This window comes from Falco punctatus (genome assembly GCF_963210335.1).
Source record: "Falco punctatus genome assembly, chromosome: 1".
NCBI lineage: Eukaryota > Metazoa > Chordata > Aves > Falconiformes > Falconidae > Falco > Falco punctatus.
The window spans coordinates 88,855,974-88,868,662 of record NC_137580.1 but is presented as its reverse complement, the minus strand read 5'-3'; the positions used below and the strand labels follow the sequence as shown (position 1 = coordinate 88,868,662).

The 12,689-nt window shown below is 42.9% G+C and overlaps 1 protein-coding gene across 3 annotated transcripts in view; it reads left to right on the top strand.

Annotated features, from left to right (window-relative positions):
- Positions 1–5,919: 5,919 nt before the first annotated feature.
- UPB1 (beta-ureidopropionase 1) overlaps positions 5,920–12,689 on the top strand; it is a 38,235-nt gene continuing 31,465 nt past the window's right edge. The window contains exon 1 of one of the 3 annotated variants that reach the window (XM_080392301.1): positions 5,920–6,172. The gene's annotated coding sequence lies outside the window, so the exon portion shown is untranslated. The other 2 variants (XM_080392300.1, XM_080392299.1) reach the window with 2 other exon arrangements.

Genomic DNA, 12,689 nt, shown 5'->3' with positions numbered 1-12,689 from the left:
ACTTTGCTTTGTCTCACCTGTGAAACTAATTCCCTGAACTCCTCTTCTTGGCCTCTGCTTTGTGTCCCAGCCCTCCAGATCCTGGGCTAATCAGAGCCTCCACATTGCTCAGAGTCTATCCCTGATAATGGGGCTGGATAGTATTGTGGCAAGGCATCTGCTGGCTCCATCAGTCTGCTCAGCAAGACAGAGAAGCCACCTGTGGTGCCCAAAATAGCCTCTGCCTGGGCAATCCAATCCAAATGGTGTTGATAGCAGTGGGGGATTCCCATGCCTCATGAAGAGGCTTTTGTTAGGAGGATCTAAGCTGAGCTCCAGGCCTTGCCAGCTGTGGAGAGGAGCAGATGAATCTGCAGTATAAAAATAGATCGAAGCAGACTTGTTCTGCCTCTTTTCTTCAGCAGCTCAAAGCACAGTCCCAGAGGTGCCTGGTCAGCAGAACCAGAGCAGAGAACTGGGTGCTTTGCAGCTGCCAGTCTGCCTGGAGCCCATTAACTATTGTCAGAGACAGGAATTTATCTCTGTTCAGTGCTATTCGCCTTACAGCTGCTGTGGACAATCTTGTTTGCTCACAGCTGTTGGCAGCATGCTACATCCCATTTCCCTGGGGCAAAACAAGCAGGAGAATGGGGCATTTCTGTGAGACACCGTGTTCCTATACTCTACTATACTTTGCTGTGTTCCTATACTCTGCTATACCTTGCTTCAAGAAGCAGAGGTATTTGTGCCTGTGTCCTCTGGATAAGATCTCTGTACAGCACCTAAGGAAATGTGCTGAAGACTTGCACCTCATGGGCAGTTTCAACTAGCTGATTGGTAGGTTTTGCAGCAGTCAAGACCACTGTGTATTACACATTGAAATCTATCGGCTACAGGTAGTGCTATGATTTTTGCTGTTCCTCCAAGTGACTTGGCTGTTCATTCCAATGCCATAAGTTCATACCAAAGCTCTGAGGTTAAAACATCCTCCAAAAGCATCTGAGGCTCATTGTCCTTGGTATCTCACTTAGGTGAAAATGAGATGTCCCCTGTGGGTACCTCCTTGCCCAGTTGTTCATCCCAGCACTTTTCATCTAGGGTTAGAAAATTTTCAGCTCTAAAATATGGTGGGTTTTGTGCACAAAAGCAACTGCAAGGCTGCAACAGTACTCACAACAGAGCAGGCAGGATGTGGTTGCTTTGCATTGCACCTCCAGAGTACTACCAGCCCATCAGGCCTGAGACATGTGTTTGCATAAAAACCCCTTCTCAGCTGGCATCCTCCCTCATCCCCTCCTGCTAACTGAATAAGGATCACATAGATGTTTCCTGAATGGGCTTTCTTAAGGCACTAATTTGATAGAGGGCATCTTCCTGTAATGAATGGTCCTGAAGTAAGTTAATTGAAGGTGAATTTGCATGGCTGGGTGGGGGGAACAGGGCAGAACTGCTGGCAGAGATTATGAGAGGAATAGAAGAAAAACCTTTTGTTTCTGTGAATTCCAAGTGTGTTGTGTCTGTTTACACTCCCTGTCTCCCCAGCTTCTACTTCAACCTATAGTGCTGTGTTTTGAAGGTGGCTGCACTTTTCCTTTCCTTCTCTCTTTTTTTGGGGGTATTTTTTTTTTATTTAATCTTGTGCATTTGTTCTGCTGCTTTTTCTTTTTGTTTCGTTTGGTTTCTTTGCTGATTTCTTTCCCTCTGTTCTGTTTTCCTGCTTCCTGAAAAACCGCATGCTACGGTGTGTGAGGGAGAGGGACTGAGGCTGGCCATACTTTTCTACACTGGCATCCCAGGATATATTAGTTGATTCCCTACTATTTCTTTGAGGGAGTCATATAGGAGCAAGAAGGGAAGAGAGAGCAAAGAATTGCACCATTGGGAGAAACCAGGTCACAGACTGAGAAGCTGGGTGAGGAGGTGGTGTGCAGGCAAGCAGGGCCCTTCTGATGAGAAATTTCCGAGAGGCTGCAGATGACAGCTGTGGGGATGACTGCTCTTTTGCTTGAGTCCATGCTCCTGTTTGTGCTTGACACTTCTCAAGTGCCATTGAGGTAATCTCACTTTTTGACTCAGACGCTGTCTTTTTCTTTGTACCAGAGGAGTCTGACACTCCCTGGGGGAGTAAAAGCTTTGTAACCTTTGCCTTCTTGCCCTCTTCTTTCTTACCTTTCCCCTAAAAATCACATCCTAAAAGATCTGCTCTGCCACCAGCTTTAAAGCACTTACTGGCTCTTGCTAACAGGTTCCTCACTGGCTGCCTTCCCCATGCTCCATTCCAGCTGCTCTCTGGTGCAGCTCTGCCCATCCCATCAGCACGTGCCAGTCTCAGTAGAAATTTGTTTCCCAAAGTCACCCTGACTGACTGAGTGCTCAGAAGATGGCTTCATCCTAGGTTTCCAGGTGCTACCACAAATTAAATCTTCAGTACATGCACTTTTCCATTACACAGGCAGTTTGTTTTACCAAGGGAGGAGACAATGCTGCTGTTCAAGTGGAGGGAAGGCCTCCAGCTTGGCTCCTTCTGTGATAGTTTCTCTTCGGGAATATCTTCCTTGATCACAGACCCCAGTGCTCTTGTTTGGTGCTGAGAGTCAGGAAATAGCAGCAGCACCGAGTCTTTCCACTTATTTACAGCATTTCCTTCTGCTTGCTGGGGGAGCAGAAAAGGGCTGTCTAAAGGGCTTACTTTTTTTCTGAGCAAGTTGGATTTGAAGAGTAGAGGCAATTGCTGTTGCTCTAACTTGGGAAGCACGTGGTGGGGAAAAGGTAACTTCTGGAGCCTGGGGATTTTTTTCCTCACAGATCTAGAAAACCCTGGGTTGTCAGAACTGCAGACAACAAACCACCGGTAATGTGCCAGTAAATAGACTAGGAAGCATCTGCCTTCCATTTCAATAGTGTAGACTTGACATTTCACCCCTGACTGTTTCTTTCTTTAGCTCCTTAATGTTTGGTATTTTCAGCAACTAACTTCATGGGATTCAGCTCATAAAATGGCTGTCTGGTCTCTAGTGACCGTCTCAAGAGGTCTTCATGGGGGAGCTCAGTGTTGCCCCCACGTTCAAAAGCTGGAGGCTGTCAGGATGCAGAGGTGGGAGGGAGCCTTCATGAAGATTTCCAGCAGCACAGCAGAAAAGGTGGGACCAAGACTAGTGGCTCCAGCAGTCCAGTCCAGACCTCACTTCCATCTCCACATCCTCAGTGAAACTCTAGATACTACCAGAATCTGGAGTAAATGCACGTTTTAATCACTGTGTTTTGTACCTGATGCTCTTGGTGCAGGCTGTTAATGGCCAGGCTGGGGAAGCAACCTCCAAAACACAGCCTTCTTAAGCCCCAGGTTTGGGTATCTAACTTAGTGTAATAATTTACCAGCATTTGTACCACAAGTGTAGCATGTGTATAGTTGTACCTCCATTTTTCCTGATGATCACTAAGGGTCATTTTTACTTTTACTTTTAGTTGTTGAACTCAGGGCAGGGTGCTGGAGCTGGAGAACAGGGAACAGTGAATGCTCCCTCCACTGTCTGTGGGCTTTCAGGTTCCCAGCTAATTCGGTCCCCACTCAGATTAAATGTTTTGCCAGCGTGGAGATGGCATTGGAAACTGTTCAGCCTATAGATGACTCTGTAAAGGACCAATATAAAATATCAAAATAGCAGCTGTAACACAATTGATCCTTTGGTGTGGTATTTCAGTTAGGTGCCCCCCCTTGATGGGTGAGCAGCTCTGGTCAGGAGCAACAAGCCTTTCTCGCTATGGCTGTTTGCTGGCCTGGAAACTCATAAAAAGTGCTATTTTTCTTCACCTCAGTTAAACTGCTAACATGTCACAGCATGCACAAGACAGGAAGGCTCAATAAACCCAAAGGGCTCATTGTTAAACAAGGTAAGTTATCTTAAGAAGCCAGGTGTTAGATGGTTTTCAGTGCTTCCCTCTGTTGTTTGTCAAGGATCAGACAGTGAGGTGATGTGGCAGAACAGTCCATAGCATGAATGGGAAACACTGTGTTCTAGTTCTCTTTAAAGGCCCCAGAATAGCTGCTTTGGTGCTTCCTGGGCCTGGTTGATGCTGAACCATCAAAGAGAATTTTTCTGTGGGTTAAATTGAGCTCTCTGCATTTAAGAAGGCAAATGATCTTCTTAAATATTTCTTTTGCTAATAAGTTTGGCCCTTGCTTTGCTAGTAGCTGTACACATTGAACAAGTTAAAAAAATACAGTGTAAAAAAAATGTAGAAATAAGACAAAAGAGTAGCAGAAACAACAAGCACCAATTTGATCATGTGTCTGAGTTCATCTAGACCATATGGAAGCTGTGAATTTTAAGCAGGCACCTGAGACACAAAATGGTAGTCATTAGAGGTTTAGTTTGAGTGTATGAAAGTGAGAATATTCTTCTAGATCAAGCATACATGGGTGAGGGAAAGTGAATCACTGGCAAGTCAGAAGTAGGAGGGGTGAGTGGGATCTAGTGGTCTGAACTGGGAAGGGTTATTGCCTGGGACATTAATATTTTGTCTAATGTATAAGGAAATGGAAAGGTGAAGAAAGGCCACAGGCATATTAATTATTTGCAAACTGCACTGTGTTATCTTGCTCTCTGCCCAATTTTAGGCATTGTTTGGTGCAGGCAGCAATACATGTGCATGCTACATCGTCCATCTTCATGATAGCTGGGTTAAATTGCACAATCATTATGAATACCATTTGCAGGCAATTCATATTGCTGCTCCCAGCCTTTGTCCAGAAATCTGTGGCTCCAGGGTCTGGGCACTAACATTTTGAAACTGTGGTCAGCCAGAGGATATTTTTATGCTGCTGCTTCTCTCACCTTTTTAGGCCATCGTTCTGCTAAATCGCTGTAAGTAAGCGTTCTTCTAGGACTGGTAATTCAAGATTTTGTGATTCAACATGACCAGAGAATGTTCTTTGTACCTGTAACCAGTGAGAAATCCTTCCACTAAGATTTTGCTTCTAGCCTTGTGGAGAACTTCCACACTGAAAACAACAGCTCTGAGTACATAAAGCTTCCCAAGTAGTTTGGTAGTGGTTTTTAAAGAGGGCTTGCTTATAGTGGAAAATTACACTGTGTTAGAAGGAAGCTTTAAAGGCCTGTAATAGTTAACATGAAATGAAGCACATAACATGAGCAGAGATGCATGACCAACAGATGTGATAGTGTATTATATTTTTGTACACTGAATGCAAGGTCCAAGTGAATCTTCAAGTGTTGCAATTCCTCAGGACCACAGCCTAACTTGATGTTGTTTTGCAGAACTGAACAGCCTTTTGGTGTAATTGCTTCTTCCCTCCCAAAGCCTGAACATCTGGATTTGTGGTGACAAAAGCAATCCAGCGAGGAAGGAAATGAAAAATGGTACCCCTGTGTATTAGAAAAGAGGCTGAGTATGGTCTGAGTCATAGCATATGTAAGAGACACTCTGGCATCCCCCAACTATCCCATCCCACAATAACAGTACTACTGCTGCTCTCCTCTGTTGGGAACTGCTGCTCACAGTGACTGCTTCTCAGCATAAACATCATTAAAAGCCTCTCTGCCATCATCTGTAAATGTTGATCCACCAGCCACTCTCAATGGGAACTACTGATACTTACCTCTACCATTCTGCCCTAATGTTCAGTTTGTTCATTAACTTTCTATGGTTTAGGTGCATGTCTGTTAATTTTCACTTACCACTGCCCACCTCTCTGGGGAGGATGTACCACCCTTGTGTTACAAGATCGTAAAATCCTGTAGCTGGAGGGGATGCAGCAGTGATAGAGATGAACACTATCTTCCTGAGAGAATTATGAATTTTGGTGCCTCTTGAAGGAGCTGTATGGACCTTACTTGCACATCTTCACATCTGCTTGAAGTGCCTGATAATGCTCTGCTATGTCAGGGTAAGGAGGGGAAGGTGGATGTGTAGGTAAGCATATATGTGCTTTTCACTGATTTTTCTGATTAACACAGGAGGAGGAGGAGGAGGCTGTGCTAGGCGGGCTTCCCAGGGTACAGCCTGGCTTGATGGAGACTTTTAAAAATTATTTTATTCAGTTCCTGGAACTGAGCTGGTGCTGGTGGTTGTCGTTATGCCAGCACCATCAGAGGAACCGAACAGAGTGTCAACATGTTTGTGAGTGACATGCTTGTGACTGCTTCTCCTTATGGAACAAAAGATGTAGAAGGTGAGTAAGCAGGTAGTAAAACATGGATTTGAAGCATTTGCAGTCTTCCTTTTGCTCTGAAGACCGAATCAAGTACAGTAGGTACTGGGGGGAAGTGTGCTGTAGCATTGCCTTTTGCCAAATACTGGGGTTTTTTTTCTGCTACCACTGAAAAATGGGGGGGGGGGGGGGGAGGAAGCCTCCTTTGTTGTCCCCAAGTAATGTGAATAGCCTGTCTGATCAGTTAGAGATTTGATTTGTTACGGAAACTCTGGGCTAGCGGTTTGTGGGATAACGTGCTATCCCAGCTTTTTATCCCTGCATTCCCCATATCCATCATACACCTCTGCCACACTTACTTATTCCCTGCTCCCCTTTTTCTTACACCTGTGAGTGGACAATGTCTTGCAGATGATCTGTCCAGGGAGCACGTGTTATATTTCCCCCTGTTCACATAATTCTGGGGATGTTTGTTCCCTCACCAGGTATTTCTAGGATCCTGTGAAAATGTAAGGTATGAGGTAAGTGGGAATCTCTAGGCATGCAAATGAAGTGGGCTATGTATTGCTTCCAAAAACATTTCCTTCTTGCGTGTAAAAAGAAGGGTCCCTTGTTCAGGGTCTTTCTCACCCAGAGTTGCTTCTTGGAGAAAAGCAAGAGCTAGTGCTTGTATTGTTGCTAGTATTTTTGTTAGGTATTCCCCCAGGAGATCCTACATATCTTTGATGTAGGCTCATTTGTTTGTGTATTGCCTGCCTACATCCCTATCAGTAGTGCTTTCTCTCTCTCTCTTCTCCCTTACCTTCTACCCCTACCAGCTTTAAATGGCATCTTTTGAATAATCTTTGTTGACACAAGCTGCCTTAGTTGTAGTTGCTGCAGGGGTTGGGAAGGCTCCTCAAGCAAAGAATGTTCAGTCCTTGGGGTCATGGAAACCAGCCAGGAATTTCTGCTCTCCCATTCCCAGGGGCATGAGGAGCCTGCAGAGGAAAACCAAAGGTGACCATTTCCTCAGTTTAAATGTTGTTGACCTGAATTGGAGATGTTTTCCAAGACTTTTTAAGATCAAGAGAGCGGTTTTGGAGATAGGACTGATATCTTGATGGAGAAGAAGTGATCAATTCAAATTATAGAGTCTATAAAACAATATAGGAAATTGTCATTTGAAAAAAAGATAAATCATCAGGCACTGTCTCTTTCAAGCCTTTAGAGCTTTTTTGCCCCAACTTGATACATGTGTGTGGCTTGCTTAGTGACAGAGCTAGATATTAAATGGCCAGGTATCATTTCATGCATATATGAACACAAAATATCAAGGTAGGCCAAAATGTTAGCTGTATGCCATATGATCACTGAGGATAGTGTGTTACTCAGAAGGAGAAAGGAGGTGACAGTGGGACTAAAGCTGTCTGTTTTCTGTAAGACTGATATCTTAACAGCTCTCTTGGGAGGAAGGACATGTTCAACCTAATAGGATAATGGAATAATATGTTGAACATATCAGCATTGACACAGACCATCTGGTGGCTGTAGACACAAATAACCTAAGGAAAACAAATTTGAAATGTTTCAGGAAATGGCTATATGCATGCAGTGCAGTGGGGGGGCCAGAGGGTGCTTTGTGTGTAAAAGAAAAAAAAGATAAAAGCCCCTCTCTTTGGCTGTGGGAGGAGTGTCTCACTCATTCCTGGAAAGGACTACATTCCATCCTTAATGATAGTTGAGGTTATAAATTTAGTACTGTCTTCTCTGGATGCACAGAACTCTGCACTGTGTGGTTGGATCAAAGGTCCAGTATGGAGTCTAGCTGGTAAGCTGAAAAATCCCTGAAACCAGACAAAAAACCTTCCTACAGTTACTGTTAGAAATTCTCTCAGAAATTATTGGTATGGTAACTATTGCTCAGAAGGAAAATTATTTCCATCAGTAGGCCCTCCACAGGACCTTCCCTTCCTTTTTTCTGCTGCCTTTGGGTTTCTAATCCATCTTCTTTTAGTCTCTGTCCAACTAGTTTAAATTGAGGTCTCCATAGACTGCTGTCCAGCAATGAAATGGTTAACATGGACTTTTTCTTTCTGTTTTGGTTTGTTTGGTTTGTTTTTTTTTCCTTTCTTCATAAAGCCAGTCTTCGTGTTTTGGAGCCCAATGAGATACCTGGGTGGAAGGTAATTGCTCTTTTCCGCGCTTTGATTTCAGGCTCTCTGTAGACTTCAGCAGGCACTATTTCAGCTACTCCATTCTACTCACATGTGAATTATTTTCTCTGAAACTGTGAAAGAAATGTACTTTTCTTTCTAAAGTAAAGCTCAGATTCTGAACTGGAGCATGTCAGGCAAACCACAGCCCATTGGTGGATGAATGCATAACCATATAGGTAATACAATTCCTTCAGTGCCTCTCCCAAGTCAAGAGTTACATACGGTCTCTTCAGGCAGCATGCAGGTCTGGTCTGTGCTTACGAGCCAGCTGGCCAGATTTCAGTATGTTGTGTGACCACCGTAAGAGATGGCTCCAGGTTCACTCTGCTGTGGCTAGGAACAACGTGACACGAAAGACAGTGTCAGTGGTCTAAACGACTAACGAGCCTCTGAAAGAAGCCAAAGATACCTAAGATCTTGAAGAGGCCAGTCAGTCCTCCCTTCTCCCCTTGATCGTTGCAGATCCACTCTTGCCTTGGCACACGTGCTCTCCGTCTTTTAAAAGTCTTTAGCTCATGCCATTATAAATCAGCAAGCATTCGTATGTGCTCAAGCAGAAGGATAGTAGAATGTGTTACAGTCTTCATAAATGCAGCTTCCTTCTTCATTTGCCAGCAGCATGTCTGCAGCAAGTATCACTTTCTTTTGTAAGAATGGCTTTGGTAAAAGGTACACTGATGAGATATACTCCATTGACAAGTTATTTCTGGCACAGACAGAGCTGGAAGGAAGTCAGCATTACACACAGACACTCTTTGGCCTGGGAAGGTCTGAGAACTCTTTAAATACTTGGCTCAGAAATTACTCTTTTCGTTTTATCTAGGAGATTTTTGCTTTCCTGTTATTAAACTTCTGTTTTGTCTTCCTCAGGCCCTTTTGCCAGCATCTAGCCTTTTCATGAAGGTACTAGTTCAATAACCATCATTTGGAGTGTCAAGCTTAGGTTACTACTGTTTGTTTGCCAAGTGCAGCTGCAACTGTCTGCCCAATTTCACAAGTTGCTCTGAACCAGAGATGTTGGCCTTCACTACACAAAAGTGTCCCTTCCATGAGCTGTCTGTAAGAGATGGCATGCTTTGTCATCTTCCCACTTTTCTGAAAAAAAAAAAAAAAAAAAAAAAAAAAAAAAAGGCTTTATGTACTGGACAACTGCTTCTGATTGCAGTGGATTCTGCAGTTAGTGAAATATTACTGCTGGTTAGCGCCTTGTAAGAATATTTTCACTCTGGAATAAGAGTATATTGGTTAGAAATAAATTCTAAAGCAGATCAAATTATTTTGAAGCAGAAGTTTCCAGGCTGGGTGTCAATATAAGTCACTGTGTATAAAACCCCTGAATGCCTGAAAACTTGAGAGACGGTGCTCTTGAGTGTCTGGGGGTATGCATCAATTCACTGGACAAATTCAACTGAAGGGCTGAAGCCTCCTTTCCCACTTCTTAGTACAAAACTGTGCTCTCCCATCACGTGGCAGCAGAGTGATCCCACAGATGCTCCCCTTTTTCTTCCCTGCCACCCAAATCACGCTGCAGCCCTAGTTAGTTCTGGTCTGTGGGAACCATGAGTGGAATAGCTATGGTGAGAGACTAACAGGGAAACATCATAATAGGGAGAATGTTCTATCTTTGGGCCAGCCCACTCAATCGGCACTGGAGGTCATTTTTTGACAGTGCCTGTGTGTAGAGAGATCTAACAGGTTTGCCATAATCATCCTAGTGGTAGGAGTGGTCTCATCCTTTGTGAGAGACAGACCTTATTATAATTTCTTGGTTCACAGCTTGAATGCCTTCACAGAAACTCAAGATGTTGACTGTTAGTGGACATTGTTATTCCTTTTGTACTGCCCAGTGTGGAACTCAAGATGAATGTAGCCCTTTATTGCCTGCTGTGTGCAGGCTTTGACCTGCCTGAAGGCTATTCAGTGACTACCCTAAAAGTTACCCACTAGGCATCCAGTTCAGTGGGCAGGCTGTAGAAACAAACCTCTTCAACCTCCTTGTTGAGTTGCTTTGAATAACATCACGCCCATACAACTGAGAGCCAGCATGGTGTAATAAGTCATTTAATACTACTTTGTCACTGGCCAAGCTGTTACTCAAAGCTGTCTCACCTAGAAGATAACGGGGTTTGTTTACCTGAAACAATTTACAGGTTTTTGCATTAAATAATTTATCCATGGGGTTTTTTTCCTTAAGGTCAATGTAAAGCTCCTGTATTCTGCATTTGGTTTTAACTCAGATGGTTCTTAGGTAGCTTTTTGGGATTACTTTACACTCAAATCCTTTATAGAGCTAAATGACTAAAAATCATCCTTTTCAGAATTTCAGATAAGTTCCCACTATTTGCTATATGATATGCCTATCAACCCTAGCAAATGTTTTTTCAAAGTTGATGGAATTCACATAGAGCTTTTACTCAGAGGCAAACTCCTTGAGGGTTGTCAGGTTAGCCATGTGCTAAATTCAAGACCATCTTTCTCAAAATCAGATTATTCAATCCCAAATTAAATGCTTGCTAATTCCATTCTCTAACAATATTCTTGCCAGGAATCTGACAGTATAGAAACATCATGTTCCAGACTCTCCCTCATGTCTCCATCCCTTATGCTTTGAAATTTCTAATTTCTGCAAGGATTGAAACAAAAGATCTTTTTCCTACTACAAGGGGAGAGACATCTTCCTCTTCCCAGATTATACCTAAAAATCATTCATTTTGTTATAGACTACTACACACTTTGATGAAGGATTAGAACACTCTATTTATAGTAGGTGCTTAAAGACCGGGCTTCCTGAACTCGTGGAAAACAAATGCGCCAGATTTTATTCTTTTGTTCTTTTAATAAACTGTCCGTGAGATTCTTCCCCTCCCCTCCTTTCCTGCTGGTTTACTTGCATTCTTACATGTTCAGTGTTTTTCTCTTCTGTCTTTGTTCCAGTTTATCAGCAATTTACACACAGTTGTTTCCCAGACTCCATGATTTCAGCAGCAAAAATAACACTGACCTTTTGAGCCCATGAGCAATCTCGTTGGTGGTAATTTAGCAGAAAGTTACAGTAATGAACAAGAACGCTGCTCTTAAATGTTAGATCATGAATTTTATTTTATGAGTGTTTATTACTTCTTTAATGCACTTCCTGTGCAGCAGGGAGATAGCCATATTCCAGGGAAGAATGAAGGTTTTAATTGGCCAAAGTGGTCCATTTGTGAATCTCTTCTGGTTTAAAGACATATTTTCAGGTGTGATTTAGTCAAAGCAAGCAAGGAGAGTATTTCTAGCTAGAAAGGCAAAAGTGCTAACAACAGAAGGACTCTTCCAAAGGTACGTTAACTCTTGGAAAACTCTGAGCTCAGCTTGTCCTGTAGGAGGGAGGAGAAGGTGACTGAAAACTTACATTTCACTCCCCAGACTTGGGGCTAGTTAGGGACTGCTTTGGTCCCAGGCATGCCTGAGAGCAGACAAAATGTATTGTCAACAATAAACTTCCTCAGTTTTCGGCCACTTCCCCTCACCCAGCCTTCAGAATGGCAGGAAGCCAAAAACAGATGACACAAAGCCAGCTATATGAGGTTTAGAATTTGGCTCTTCTACTCTATAGGTGATTGTACCCATGGCTTTTGCAGAGTCCATGGGAAAGGCAGGGAATCTAAAGGCAGACCAGAATTTTCCATTGATATCAAAATCCTCAACTTCACTTTGGTTTAAGTTTACGTACAGACCTATTTCTAAAACGGGTAAGAATACTTGTAAAGATGTAAGTAGAATTAGGAAAAGAGCTCTGTCTGTAACCAGTGTAAAGTCAGAACCACTCCGCCTCCCCCCCAAAAAAAACCCCTGCAAAACCCAACAAAACACACACACACACCAAGTTAAATATTATTAGCAAGAGGTCATGGTTTAAAGGATTAACTTTAAAACAGAGAATGCTGGTTTTCCTGCATCACAGTGCCCTTAAAGCTGATTTGTTTCAATGTATAAATCAAAGCAGAACAGAAAGGAAGTTTAGCAACTGCCTTCCTTCTTTTAGCTGTGTATTAAGTAACATGAAGTTAGTGTTTTATCTTCCCCCTCTATTTTAGACCTGTCTCTTCTCTTACAACTTTTATTATGTTAATTACCCTTCACTGCCTGTCTCTTAAACTTGAAATGTTTTGAATCAGGTATGTTCAGAGATAATTATATCTCCATATGAAGCAAAGGAATCTGTATTTGAGGTGAAGCAATGTAAAGATCTAGTTCAGTGATCTACTTTGCAGTACAATTCAGTACTTTATTTTGTGGCCACTGGAAAAGGACAGTTTAGAAAGTCATTTTAAAGGGTGTTGCAGCATCTAGAAAGGAAG